Source organism: Taudactylus pleione, unplaced genomic scaffold (genome assembly GCF_031769625.1).
Source record: "Taudactylus pleione unplaced genomic scaffold, aTauple2 ptg000817l, whole genome shotgun sequence".
Classification (NCBI taxonomy): domain Eukaryota; kingdom Metazoa; phylum Chordata; class Amphibia; order Anura; family Myobatrachidae; genus Taudactylus; species Taudactylus pleione.
Window position 1 is genome coordinate 27,578 of NW_028285219.1, and position 12,971 is coordinate 40,548.

The 12,971-nt window shown below is 41.1% G+C and overlaps 1 long non-coding RNA gene and 3 other non-coding genes across 4 annotated transcripts; all 4 read left to right on the top strand.

Moving 5' to 3' along the window:
• The first annotated feature begins 1,746 nt into the window (after positions 1 to 1,746).
• On the top strand, positions 1,747 to 11,961 carry LOC148474695 (uncharacterized). Its single transcript, XR_015872856.1, has 8 exons — positions 1,747 to 1,822; positions 3,269 to 3,404; positions 6,008 to 6,061; positions 7,281 to 7,338; positions 8,582 to 8,629; positions 9,802 to 9,827; positions 10,194 to 10,274; positions 10,787 to 11,961. It is a non-coding gene; the product is annotated as an uncharacterized LOC148474695 (long non-coding RNA).
• Positions 8,440 to 8,512, top strand: LOC148474696 (small nucleolar RNA SNORD65). Its single transcript, XR_015872861.1, has one exon. It is a non-coding gene; the product is annotated as a small nucleolar RNA SNORD65 (small nucleolar RNA).
• LOC148474697 (small nucleolar RNA SNORD65) lies at positions 9,451 to 9,524 on the top strand. The gene has a single exon (XR_015872862.1). It is a non-coding gene; the product is annotated as a small nucleolar RNA SNORD65 (small nucleolar RNA).
• Positions 10,057 to 10,131, top strand: LOC148474698 (small nucleolar RNA SNORD49). The gene has a single exon (XR_015872860.1). It is a non-coding gene; the product is annotated as a small nucleolar RNA SNORD49 (small nucleolar RNA).
• Positions 11,962 to 12,971: the final 1,010 nt, after the last annotated feature.

Genomic DNA, 12,971 nt, shown 5'->3' on the forward strand with positions numbered 1-12,971 from the left:
AAGAGTAAGCAACATGTCGGGTTTCCCCTTTTCTACACATATGCGGAGTAGGCTTGTATCTGTACATCGTGCACATGGCTGACTACTCTAATGGGCTGTTATGGGCTTTATATTTCTTCTCCTGGTCTGACCAGCCGCAGCCTCTCATTTATCTGGTCTGTGCACCAGTTTTATTTCTACTTAATATAACTATATTTACAGTACTATATGCACTTCTGTTTCGCTAATGGAGTTGTTGTGTAGAATGTTTGTGCATTTATAGACTTGGCACTGGAAAGAAAGCAACTTAATGCTAAAGCTGCATACACACGATTTTTTGAACGATTATCATTAACTATATCCTTTATCGTTCAATCGTTGAAAAAATCGTTCACTTTCTAAGTTAAAACGATGAACAATTATCGTTCGTGCGCGTTCACGTTTGTAGTTTGTAATTCAGTCAGACTGACCAACTGAACGATTTTCATTAAGGGAATATGCAAAATCGTTTGTAGTTCAAAAAAATCGTTCATTACACTTTAAAAAATCTGACAGATAATCGTTCATAAAATCGTTCAGAAAATCGTTGGTAACAAAATCGTTGTGTGTATGCAGCTTAATGGTGCATACACACACACGATTTTTTGAACGATTATCGATAACAATATTGTTCAATCGTTAAAAATTGTTTACTTTCTGAGTTTAAACGATGAACGTTCATGCATGTTCACGTTTGTAGTTCAGTCAGACTGACCAACTGAACGATTTTCAATAAGGGAATATGCAAAAATCGTTTGTAGTTCAAAAAAATCGTTCATTACACTGTAAAAAATCTGACAGAAAATCGTTCATACAATTGTTCATAAAATCGTTGGTAACAAAATCGTTGTGTGTGTATGCAGCTTAATGGTGCATACACACGGTCAGATTTTTCCTTCAGATCTGAACGATAACGATTTAAAAATCGTTCAGTCGTTCATATCTGAAGGAAAATCTGACATATCTGACATGCCTGAACGATGTATGATGAACGATGCGCGTTCCCGTTTGTCAGATAACGATATCTGACATCTTATGTGTTTGCAGTCAGACTTGGACGATTCCATTCATTTTACTGCAGTCAAAAATCGTTCAATCGTTCAAATCGTTCAATCGTTCCTCTGACAAATCTGACTGTGTGTATGCTCCATAAAGCTGCATACACACAACAATTTAGTAAATGAACGATTTCAGTAAACGATTTTCGTTCATTTTTTCAAGGGAAAAATGAACGAAAATCGTTTATTTACTAAATATAATGAACTATTTTTTTGAACTACAAACGATTTTTGCATATTCCCTTACTGAAAATCATTGAGTTGGTCAGTCTGACTGGGCTACAAACGTGAACGCGCATGAACGATAATCGTTCGTTTTAACTCAGAAAGTGAATGATTTTTTTCGACGATTGAACGATAAACGATACCGTTATCGATAATCGTTCAAAAAATATTTGTGTGTGTATGCACCTAATAGTTTAAGTAGTATGTTTATGTACTGTGTATAGCAATGATAGGACAGGCGGCTCTCCAATCCTTCACTTGCAGGCCCCAGCTTGCAGCAGCTTTGAAGTCATATGTTTTAGCTTGCCGAATACTTCCTTTTTTTAAGCACTAGAACCTTGTTACATGGGTTAAGGGGAGGGTGTTCGGAAGTTAAGGGGTTGAGTGAGGGGCAGGGTGGTTAGCCTATAGGACCCGGGGGCGTGTTATTGCCTGAAGAGGTATATAATGGAAAGAGGAGAAGACATTTTCCTCTTGTCTTGTTGTAATTGCAGTGACCCAGCAGAGAGATCCGGGGCTGAGTATGTGTTGACTTTTTAAGTTACTTTGCATGTCCTTTAAGTCTGCTTTCGTGCTGGTATTATCTTTCCCCTGTATCGCCTTTTTGCTTTCATTTTGCTCTATAGTTAAGTTACTGTATATATAGTGTTTTGCTAAGATTGTTGTATATTGTGTATTGTTTGCCTTGCTCTGACCCCGATATTCCTGACAATCCCTGCAGCCTTTCCTGGTCACATGAACCCCTCAGTCCTTCTCCACAGCATCCCTAACTATAGTTATACCATGCTACTACAAACCACACAACGCTGCAGCATGTAGCCATGCGCCGGAGAAATGCCCCCCTCCCCAGGCGGCGCGACCGCTCTCCTCTCATGCACACGTGCGCGCTCCTGCAGGCCGCGCCGCTTGCAGCCAGCGGCTTTGCAGGGATCGCGGCGGCCCCGTTGTGGCTGGGTCAAGGAGCAAACGGCGCAGGCACCCCCCGAGTGGTCCACCGCTCCCTTATTCAGCGGCTAGGCCGCGATTGCAGCTGGCAGCATCACACCGAGACCCAAGTCACGCCCCCTTAGACACGGCCGCCATTTTGGACCATCTGACCAATGGCCGCCGCTGTTTAAGATTCTAGATATGGGGTGGCTGGGGGGGGTTGGCAACTATCTCCCACACCACTGTCCACTGTGAGCCACATAATAAAGGCAGAGGCAATATAATCGGGACCCCGAGAACGCACAGGGGGAATGTTCACAGGGTCCTCAAGCGACTCCACAGTATATGGAACGCGGGGGAGGGGGCCCCAATGCAGCGTTACAATGCAATACCACAACAGCTAGGACTGCCAGATCATTCCTTTAGATAGGGACACATACTGTCACATGTTCCTTACCCTCCATGCCCCATTCCATTGGGTACAAAACACCGGATTTACCACCTAATGACTGTAGTCACCTGTGTTGAAGTAGGTAATTGATAAGATAGGTGTCTGCAATTATAAATTAAGAAGGAAATCCAGGAGCAGAGCATTTTGTACCTAATGGAATGGGTCATATTGGAGGGTCTGATCTCTGGCTGATTAAAAACAAATTAAATGGATGCCACAATCTAGTGTCCCTTAACTAGAAACCCCCTTTTATATGCCCAACCAGTTTATAACTACGCCCCAGCTTCTATGGCATTGCTGGTAGCCCCTCCCCTGCCCCCCCCCCCCCCTCGTTATACGCACGGATGCCCATGGCAGCAAACCCAGTGTGTTCACATTCCAATAAAGTCATGTAGCAAGCACCTTTTCCACTCCGTCGCCATGTCTCTTCTATCATTTAATGTGACCACAGCACAAGACGCGACCATGTTGTTGCCTGCACAGGTGTCCCCTCTACATTCCATATCCAGCAAGTTGCCTCAACCGTCCCCAAATGTGCCAGCTAGCCCAACACTTCATACATCTAACGTTGTGCGATTCACCTGTGTAGGTTCCTGCAGTTGTGTTGGAGACAAGTGGGTCGTCACCGATGGAGCAATGCCAACGAGTCAAGATATGGTGCGCGCACTGCAAAGGATATAACTGCATCTGTGGAGGCTGAACCCCAACTTCCACACCAGGAGCAAGTGAGCATGTTTTTCCTTCCTTGCATAGTGTGTACTTTCTTCTCATCTCAGGGAGGTGCCACTGCTAAACCAATTAAAGGGAATGGTTCTGCTCAATCAAATGGCGCTTCCCATTTAATAAAGATAGGGCTGTTACCAAGGGTACACACCGCTTTTCTCTACGCCCTTAATTACAAATTCTAATTCAATCAATACCTTTGGCTGTGACCTCTTTAATATCAAATCATTGTCAGCGTCATTATTCATATAAGGTATGGGGGTATAAGCTAAGGTGTTTGAAATAATAAAACTACTAGTAGACTTAAAAAGCCTGATAGTATGTTACAGATGGTTCCTTAATTGATCACCTTTATTTAAATTTATTTTGAGTAACGTGCGGCCTTTTTGAAGGTTAAGCTGGGTACACACTTAATGATTGTGTACCAAGTGATGCGACCCGTGATACCAGGGCCAACATATCGGGCACTCCGTACACACTGAGCGATCCGGTACCCGATATGCCTGCCCCTGCTGCATGGGATTGTGGGCTGTATTGCCTGATCTTCCTGCATGTACTAAAATCAGGCGATGCGGTTGATGACCCACGCACAACATGATGCAGTGCATACACACTGCACGATTTTGACTATTTGTTCCAGTGCATCGGAATTTGTCTAATCGTTAGCAATATCGTGTAGGGGTCCATCTAGCAACCTCAGTGGGGTGTCCCTTATGCAGGTCTTTAGCATTCCCGCTAGGCTGTTTTAGCAAGGCGCTGCGTCTTGCCTGACTTTAAACTGTAAATATGCACCATGCCCTTATGGAATGTGCCCTGATATCTGCTCACCTCCACTTGCCAGCGGTGCGATATATATGCCAATGAACTTGCTATGTCTTTTTTTGTGTTTATGCACTACCCCTCCGATTGGATGCTACAGATCTCGTGCCACCACCTCATTGAATCTGGGAGTGGTGAGCCTGCTGCAAAGAAGGGATGAAGGTCATTGCTGGCTCCATGGCATAGCTCCACAGTGTGCGGGCTCTGTGACTCCAGAGGTGTCAGAGTGGATAGGAGTGTGTGGCAGGGAAGGCTGTGTTGTAACGTCCCAGCAGTAAAAGATAGGCTGGGCAGCCGCAATACAGTGCTGAGGTCCTGGTGACAGTGGAGGAGGGCGAGGTCTGTACTGCTGGGCAACTGTGCTGTGGTCAGACAGATGGCAGTGAGGAAAGAGTCCTAAGGTGATGGCTCCCAGAGATTCTAGTGGGATGACCTGACCTGTTATATGGGTCCCAGTGGTTCGTACTGGCAGCTCTTTCGGTGCACAGCCGCACACTGATATGACTGAGCTGAGCCACATGTACCTGTCTTACAAATGGGGACGGTTCTGTTACAGTGGTGTGTGGTGAATACAGTACTTTTACTATGTGTGGTGTACATGGCTGCCACTGCAGTGTTGTCTTGAAAATGCCAGACCCCACCAGGCATCCCCAGATACCCATGTGCACACACCATATGTATAGTGCAGCCTTATAACTGGCACATTGCAGCTCCATCCCTGGACATATGTCCTTTTCACTTACTGTGCAACCGCTATGGTGGGTACATGATGCTTACAGCATGAAAACTTTTTAACAATGAATTGCCAAGCCTACTGAGTGGAATACTATGAGTTGGGGATCCCACAGTGGCATACTATGAATGGGGGCCCTACTGTGTTTAATGCTGTGAATTGAGTACTGTCTTACAAGCACTCCCACAATGCTGTTTTAGCATGGTAGCTTTCCCTGCTACATTTTGAAATCCCAAAACCCCCAGAGTGATGGAAAGGGGAGTGCATGTCGTGAGGCAATATCCCTCACTGCCAGGCCATGCCCCTTTCCTGGAACACGCAGGTGTGCCCTTGGTGATCAACTCCCTGCCCTACAAAAATCCTAGAGTGAACACCAGGGGGTAAATTTACTAAAGTGAGTGTTTTTAGAAGTGAGTTCTAAAAGTGATGTTGCTCATAGCAACCAATCAAATTCTACCTAACATTTAACTAGCACCTTCTAGAAGATAATAGTGAGAATCTGATTGGCTGCTATGGGCAACGTCACTTTTAAAACTCACTACTAAACTTTCACTTCAGTAAATTTACCCCTAGGTCTTGAGCAGACCACCTAAGTGATATCTTAGTACCAGCTATGTCTGCATTTCTGCATCTTGTACTCTAATGGTTTATGCCAGAGGTTCCCAAACTCTGTCCTCAGGCACCCTAACAGTCCAAGATTTAGGGATATCCATGATTGACCACACTTAATTAGTACTTCAGTCAATTTGGTTTAACCACCTGTGCTCAACCATGGATGTCTCTAAAACATGAACTGTTGGGGTGCTTTGAGGACTGCATTTGGGAACCTCTTGTCTAGGCTAAAACTGCTGCAAGCCTGAGCTTCACAAAAGACCGCAGTTTAGAAAAAATATACACCATAATCTTTTTAGATGCTACGTGTGATGATTGCATCTGTGTATATATTTTGTAAGTTACTGATTCTGCACAATGTTTAATGAACTATACTATATTGTCTCGCCTTCCTAATCTTGCATAATATGTTGGTGGTAGTGACAACTATTTTTATTTTAGGAATTTGAAGCTGTTCAGCATGCTGCACTGAACCCCTGGCTGTTGATAAATCTGGTAAGGTGTTACTGAAGGATGGCTTTCTATATTATTGCTTGCCACCACTTGTTTCAGCCAAAGTAGGCAAGAGTGGATTGATGGCTGTAGGTTTTAGCTCTATAAATCTTAATTGCTGACATGCTAGTTCTATGGCAGATTCAGAAATGAGCTTTGTATGTTGTATTTGAACTTTGTTTTATTTGAATAAAACCAGTTCAGTGTAGATCAATTTGAAGCAGTAAGGGTAACAGGGCTGAGCATTGGAGACAACTTGGTTACTGTTTTGTATCTAGATAACATTTGAAATGTTTGTCAGATTAACAAATGCAAGAAAAAGGCATGCAGCGTTCCTTATTTTTTTTTTTTTTAAGTGTAGAAATTAGTTAAACAGAAGTAAACACTGCCTTATGTAATAAAAATAATCTTTCAATCTTACTCACTATTTTTACTTGCAGTTCAAATTTTACTATAGTTCATATCTGACATGTTTCATGTCTTTACCATGACCCAAGTAAAAAATTAAAAATGGTCATGGAAACCATGGCTTCATGTGATAGATTTACTGCAGAACATTTATGTTGCACTAGGTATCTGTCCATTTTTCTGTAGCTTTAGTAATTGAGTCAGCTGCAGCGAGCAAGGCTGTGCATGTCCTTCCTATAAGGAGCTACCATACCAGCCATCCTAGTGTGGTGTACAGAGCTTTGATGTACTAGCACTGTCTGATCATGGGCCTGGGGTGGGACCATTTGGAAGTAACCTTCTGAAATGGCTTAAGTTTGTTTTTGTTTTTTTTTATTCATTTGTTACTCAATTTACTAGTACAAATACAGGCTGAGGGGTCTATTTACTAAGCTGTGTTAGGAGATAGTGAATGGTGATAAGGTGCCAGCCAATCCGCTCCTAACTTCCATGTCATAGGATGTTTGAAAAATGGCAATTAGGAGCTGATTGTCTGGCACGTTATCACTGTTCACTTTCTCCTAACACAGCTTAGTAAATAGACCTCTGACTCTTCTCTGCCTATTCTACTTTTGCATTAGTAGCAAGAGATCACTAAAGTAATGGTGTCTATAATGTTTAGTACATTTACTTGATGGATTGTATATGCCTACAAAGCCAATGATGCTTTGTTATCCCTGTCTGAATTAATGAGGGAAATAGTACAATCTGAGGTTTTCTGGTAAACTGTTCAGCAGTGAAAGAAGCATGGTTTGAATTATAATTACTTTTGCAGGGCTTTGCTATCTATTGTGGAGTGTAACAAGAAATGCCATGAGCCAGTTGGCTCAGAGGTATGTATTGTATGACCTTTTCTTTTACTAAGGCTTTGTTTATCTTGTACAACTAACTATCCAATATGCCCACATAGGCAGAATCGTGTTTTTTTTTTTGTTTTGTTTTGTTTTTTAATTGACAAAGGTTTGTTATGGGGCAGCATATGATTGGCCAGGCTATAGCAGTAAAGTAGATATTTTGGAAATTATTTTCCAATTTTGTTGGGAGAATTTATTTTAAGTAAGTGTAGTATCCAAAATAAACCTAATACTTGGATATTCTAGATCAGTCTTTGCTCAGTCTGAAATATAACGTAGCTTTCAGAAGCTTGGCTACACACCTATACAATCATTGGTTCGTTCTTTTGATTCCAAACCTGTTCATGCAATATATTAAGTGTACACGCCTCCAATGGGTTTTTTTCTTTGGAAGAAAACTGGTTATCTGAAGACTAGGTGTTTTATGTGCGTTTTTCATTATCATTCGATTTGGTGGTAAAATATCGGACAGGTGTGTACGCAGGTTCTGCCCATGCTCCAGCAGCAGTGCTGCCTTTGTCTTCAGCAGATATATTAGACCAGTTTCCTGAATTGCAAGTTACGGTGCATACACATGGTCAGATTTTTCCTTCAGATATGAACGATAACTTTAAGTCGTTCAGTCGTTCATATCTGAAGGAAAATCGTTCATATCTGACATGCCTGGACGATCAAAGATGCGCGATCCCGATGGTCAGATAACTATTTCTGACATCTGATGTGTTTGCAGTCAGACTTGGACGATTCCATTCATTTTAATGCAGTCAAAAATCGTTCAAAACTTTGGTAAAATCGTTTAATCGTTCATCTGACAAATCTGACCGTGTGTATGCTCCATGAGATTATAAAGGTGTGTGCACATGAATCAGCACTTTGAACAGGACTTCTGAACACAAGTGTAATGGAAAACATGATTGTATGAGTGTGTACCTAGTTAAGAGACATTATTGCATTTGACTAATTTAGCCCTAAGTTATGCCACTAAAGCTTAGATATTCTGAAATGCACTGATGTTCTTGGTACAAAGTTTGAGTGGTGTGTACACTACAGAAAAACAATGACTAATGGTTTTAGTCTGCGTAATGATGAGATTAACCTGACTATAGCTGGAATTACCGGCAGACTGCAGGTGGTGAGAATGGTCTATCTGAGCGCTAATCATGTATTTATAATGCTGTATATATGATCTTTAATGTACTAACTGCCTTCCTTCATCTTTCAGGCCTGTATGTCAAGACCAGAAATGATCTTATAATAAACAAGCTATATGGTAACTTTATTTTTAATTAAAATATTTAAGGCTTTAGTACATTAAGTGCTCTCATGAGCTTTTAATTTGAACCCTACCATCTAACATATCTTTAATGTGTAGCCCAGTGTTGGCTAACCTTGACACTCCAGCTGTTATGGAACTACATAACCCAGCATGCCCTGCCACAGTTTTAGCATGCCCTAATGGCAAAACTAGCAGTGCATGCTGGGTTATGTAGTTCCATAACAGCTGGAGTGTCAAGGTTAGCTAACACTGGTCTAGCCAGTGGTGGAATCTCCCTGGGAAACTAGTTTCCCTATATGTTGTGACCCAGCAAAAACCTAGTGCATTGTAATGGTGCGTACGCGCTATACAGATATATCGGCAGATGATGGCGGTTCGTACACACTGAACAACAATCATCTATCGGCTGTGCAGCACAGCCAATATGTCGGTGAATGCTGACGTTCAGACTTGTTGCGTGTACAAACTGCCCGACGGGCAGCAGATACACTGGCAGATCAATTGATCGGCCAATGTATCAGTGTGTACCCAGCTTAACTATACAGTCTATGCCAGAAATAGACAAATTTTGCTGCCTACTGTCTTAACACTACTAAAGTAATAAAACTGGTGTGACGAGTCTGGAACTTTAAAAAAACATCTGTAGCATTACATAGGCATGAGAAACAAGTGTAAAGGTTTCTACACAGTGCTACTCTTACAGCTAGCTTATAAAGGTATTTCCTATTAATGCCAACATGGGAGTTCAGAATACTGCCCTCTTCTGGCTAGAAAAATTAGCTGAAATATATACCTGTTTGACACATTGACTTGCGCAGTGATGAGATTATAACCTAAACAAAGCTGGAATTACCGTCAGACTGCAGGTGGTGATTTGGTATATCTGAGCGCACTCTAGAGTCTTTCTAAGCACCTCTCTGTAGGATATAGTGCAGATCAATTGCTGCCTATACCTGAGTGAAATTCTAAAATATGGCAGCATACATTGGGGAAGGGTGTGGGGGGGGGGGGGGCGGCATTTAGTTAAGTGTGGTGTTTGTTTTTTCTGACTTCAAAATATATATGTGTGTGTGTGTGTGTGTGTGTGTATATATATATATATATATATATATATATATATATATATATATATTTTTTTTTTTATTATTATTTCTTTTTTTTCTTAGGTCTGACACCATTTGGCTCTGACATGGTAAGTTTAAGGAGAATTGTACTGCTACTTGACCATCCTATCTGGTTTCCTCTCTGGGGCTTTAAGGCTTTGTTTTTTTGGTAGAAGTATAAACTTCAAATGCTTACAGGCTTTGTTTAGCAATCTAAAAATATGAAATTTAAAGAAAAAATAAAATTCAAATGGTCAAGTTCCTCTCCTTCACAAGTCTGCTACCCTTAAAGTACAATTCCTCTTGTGGTATATGGCGTCACATGATGAGATTCAGGATATAGGAAGTGCCGTCAGATGCGAGAACTGACGAGAAACCTTTCCTGCTCTGACCATCGCCACCATGTCCCTGTGGAATATTCTGTGTTTAATCTTACTAATGCCTGTCTGTTACAGGTGGATAGAACTGGACAGGTCTGTCTGCTGTCTTGTGAATCGGCAAGTGAAAGAGTAGATGAGTGGCTACACCGTAGTCCGGTAAGCATGCTCCACAGTAATGGTGGCTATTCACTAGACGATAAAGTTGAACGATAACTATAAAATCGTTCGAACATCATTTGAAAATTTGGTCTTTTGGACATCTATCATTGTGCAAACATGCTGGTCAACCTGACAATATCGTCAGGCTCAGCATGTTTCCAGATGATGGATGACCCTGCACTGAACGTCTACTTGTTCAGTGCAGGCACATCACACGACTGACAAACGACTGCACGATTACAATGTCGTAATCGTGCAGTCGTTTTCAGATCTTGTAGTGGATGCCCCCCATAAATTGTGTTTGGAGTGCCTATGATGCTTTGTTATCCCTGTCTGACATGTTATTTATGAGGACACATTCAATAACTGAGGCCTCTAACATTGATATTCTACTGTATAGTATTGTACTGCTTTCCAAAGAGTAACTAAATGTACCTGAAATGACTGAGCATTTATTTTACTGTCCTGTTTGCAGTAACATTTTTTTTTTTTTTCTTTACCCTTTCTAGATGCGCTGAACTGAACATGCCCTGTTTTTATATGGAATGAGATGACTTCACTACAAACCTACATCATAACTGTTCTTTGTCTATGCTGATCACTCTGCTTGAATGTTGTTTATGCTGTAAAAGCTCCAGAGCTTTAAACATCAAATTAAAGTTGTAATTAAATTACTTTAACAGCTAGAAGCTTGAGTATGTAGTACATAAAGACTTGTGCAAATGAGTGGTCAGTTATTGCCACAATATGTGTAGATATGTTATGTATAGAGGTATGACTTGGCTGCACTCTACTTTAAATCTCTAGGGAATATATACAGTACTAAGCTGAGGACTTTCAAAACCCTTGGGGGTATGTTTTCTAAAGTGAGAGTCTTTAGAAGTGGATTGGTTGCTATGGGCAACATATCCACTTCTAATCAGATTTTACTGAAATAACACCTTTCAGAAAGAATAGCTAGAATCTGGCTGCTATGGGCATAATCGCGACTTCTAAAAACTGTCACTCTAGTAAATTTTACTCCTTTGGATTTTGCCTGCTAGATTTAAAAGGCCAATTAATGCAAAACTAACCTGATTTTGCATTTACCATCTCCCCTTTAATTATGGCAGGCCAACTCTGAAAATATTAATTTTGAAAAACTATTGTTTAGTAAATATACACCCCCCCCCCCCCCCCCTAGTTCAGTGGTTCTCACTCTGTCCTCAGGACCCCACACAGTTCACTTTTTCCAGATTGCCCAGTAGGAGCACAGGTGTATTTGTTTACACATTTTAAAAGATTTGCAGGTGGAGCTGATTATTTCACTTGTGATTCTGTGGAGACCTGGAAAACATGCACTGTTTGGGGTCCTGAGTTTGAGAACCTGTGCCCTAGATCTTAAAATCACAGAAATGGAACTACTTTTTTGTTCCAAGTTATTTAGAGAAGTTGAAAATACCATTAACTTTTTCCATGTGCATCAGTGCTTTGTGGTCTGGTCATTGTTGGCTTTCTGTCTATATTAATCTTAATTTTTACAAAAGTAAGAACCACACAGTCTGATGTAATAACTGCGGTGGAAGGGGCATAGGATTGGTTCTAAGCAATACATAATTGAGTGCTTCAATCTAAGGTTACCCTGCTTCACAATGAAGGTTTGGGAGCAAATAAAGATGGAATTTGACTTAAAATCCCCTGTGTAGTATTCAGTAGTTGTGTATTTATTTTTTTGTATTTATCAAGTGTCAAAAGTGCAATGCTCTTTTGGCTTTTTAACTGGAAATTGGGTATAAACAGTTGTAAATAACTATACTTATCCTGAGCTATAAGAACATATACATTTGGTTGTCATCTATTGCAAAGAGAAAAGTTAAGAGCCCAATGGGGTTGATTCAATTAGTCATGACTTGTGGCCATGAGTAAGTGCGGCTTACACTTAAAGTACCTCTGGACTCATGGAAGAGGGCTGTGCATGGAAATCTAGAGTCTGGTGCAAAAGGGATGAGGTGCTGTTGGCAGCATTTCCAGTGATACGATTGCATCATGCCCCTTGTATTGCTTTTTTTTTAATTATTATTTATTGAGGCATTATAGTATAATTGCTAACAATTTCAATAAGAGAAAATATAGAATGTCACATTATTACAATATGAATATATCCAATACTCAACTTATGTATGTTCAATACGGTTATATTAGCAATAGCAAATTAAGTGTGTATGATATACACAGTTCAACATAAATACACAGTATTAACTGACTACACTACACTATTTTAAGAAACCCGGGTGGGAGTTCTGCCAACCCCCGCCATCAACCAGAGCAAAGAAATAGGTCAGACAAACAGGTGTGACACATTGGGTAGTAGACTGGGAGGAAGGTGTATATAGCAGAAAGTTAGGATGAGAGTTGGAAGGCTTTAATGAAGTCTTGAGAGCCAGTTTGAATGATTGTAGGGAGGTGGAGATGGTTTCAAAGGTGTGGAGCAGCACAGGCAAAATCTTGGAGACAAGAGTGAGGAAGTACTTGGTTGACATAAAAGGCGGCGTGCATTAGTTGACTGAAGAGGGCAGACAAGAGAGATTACAGATATAAATGGGAGAGGGCTTTGAATTGAGTACTGAAATGGAAGGGGAGCCAGTGGAGGGCTAGTAGGAGAGGGGAGGCAGCTGTAGAGTGTTTGGAGAGTAAGATGAGCAGCAGCATTGAGGA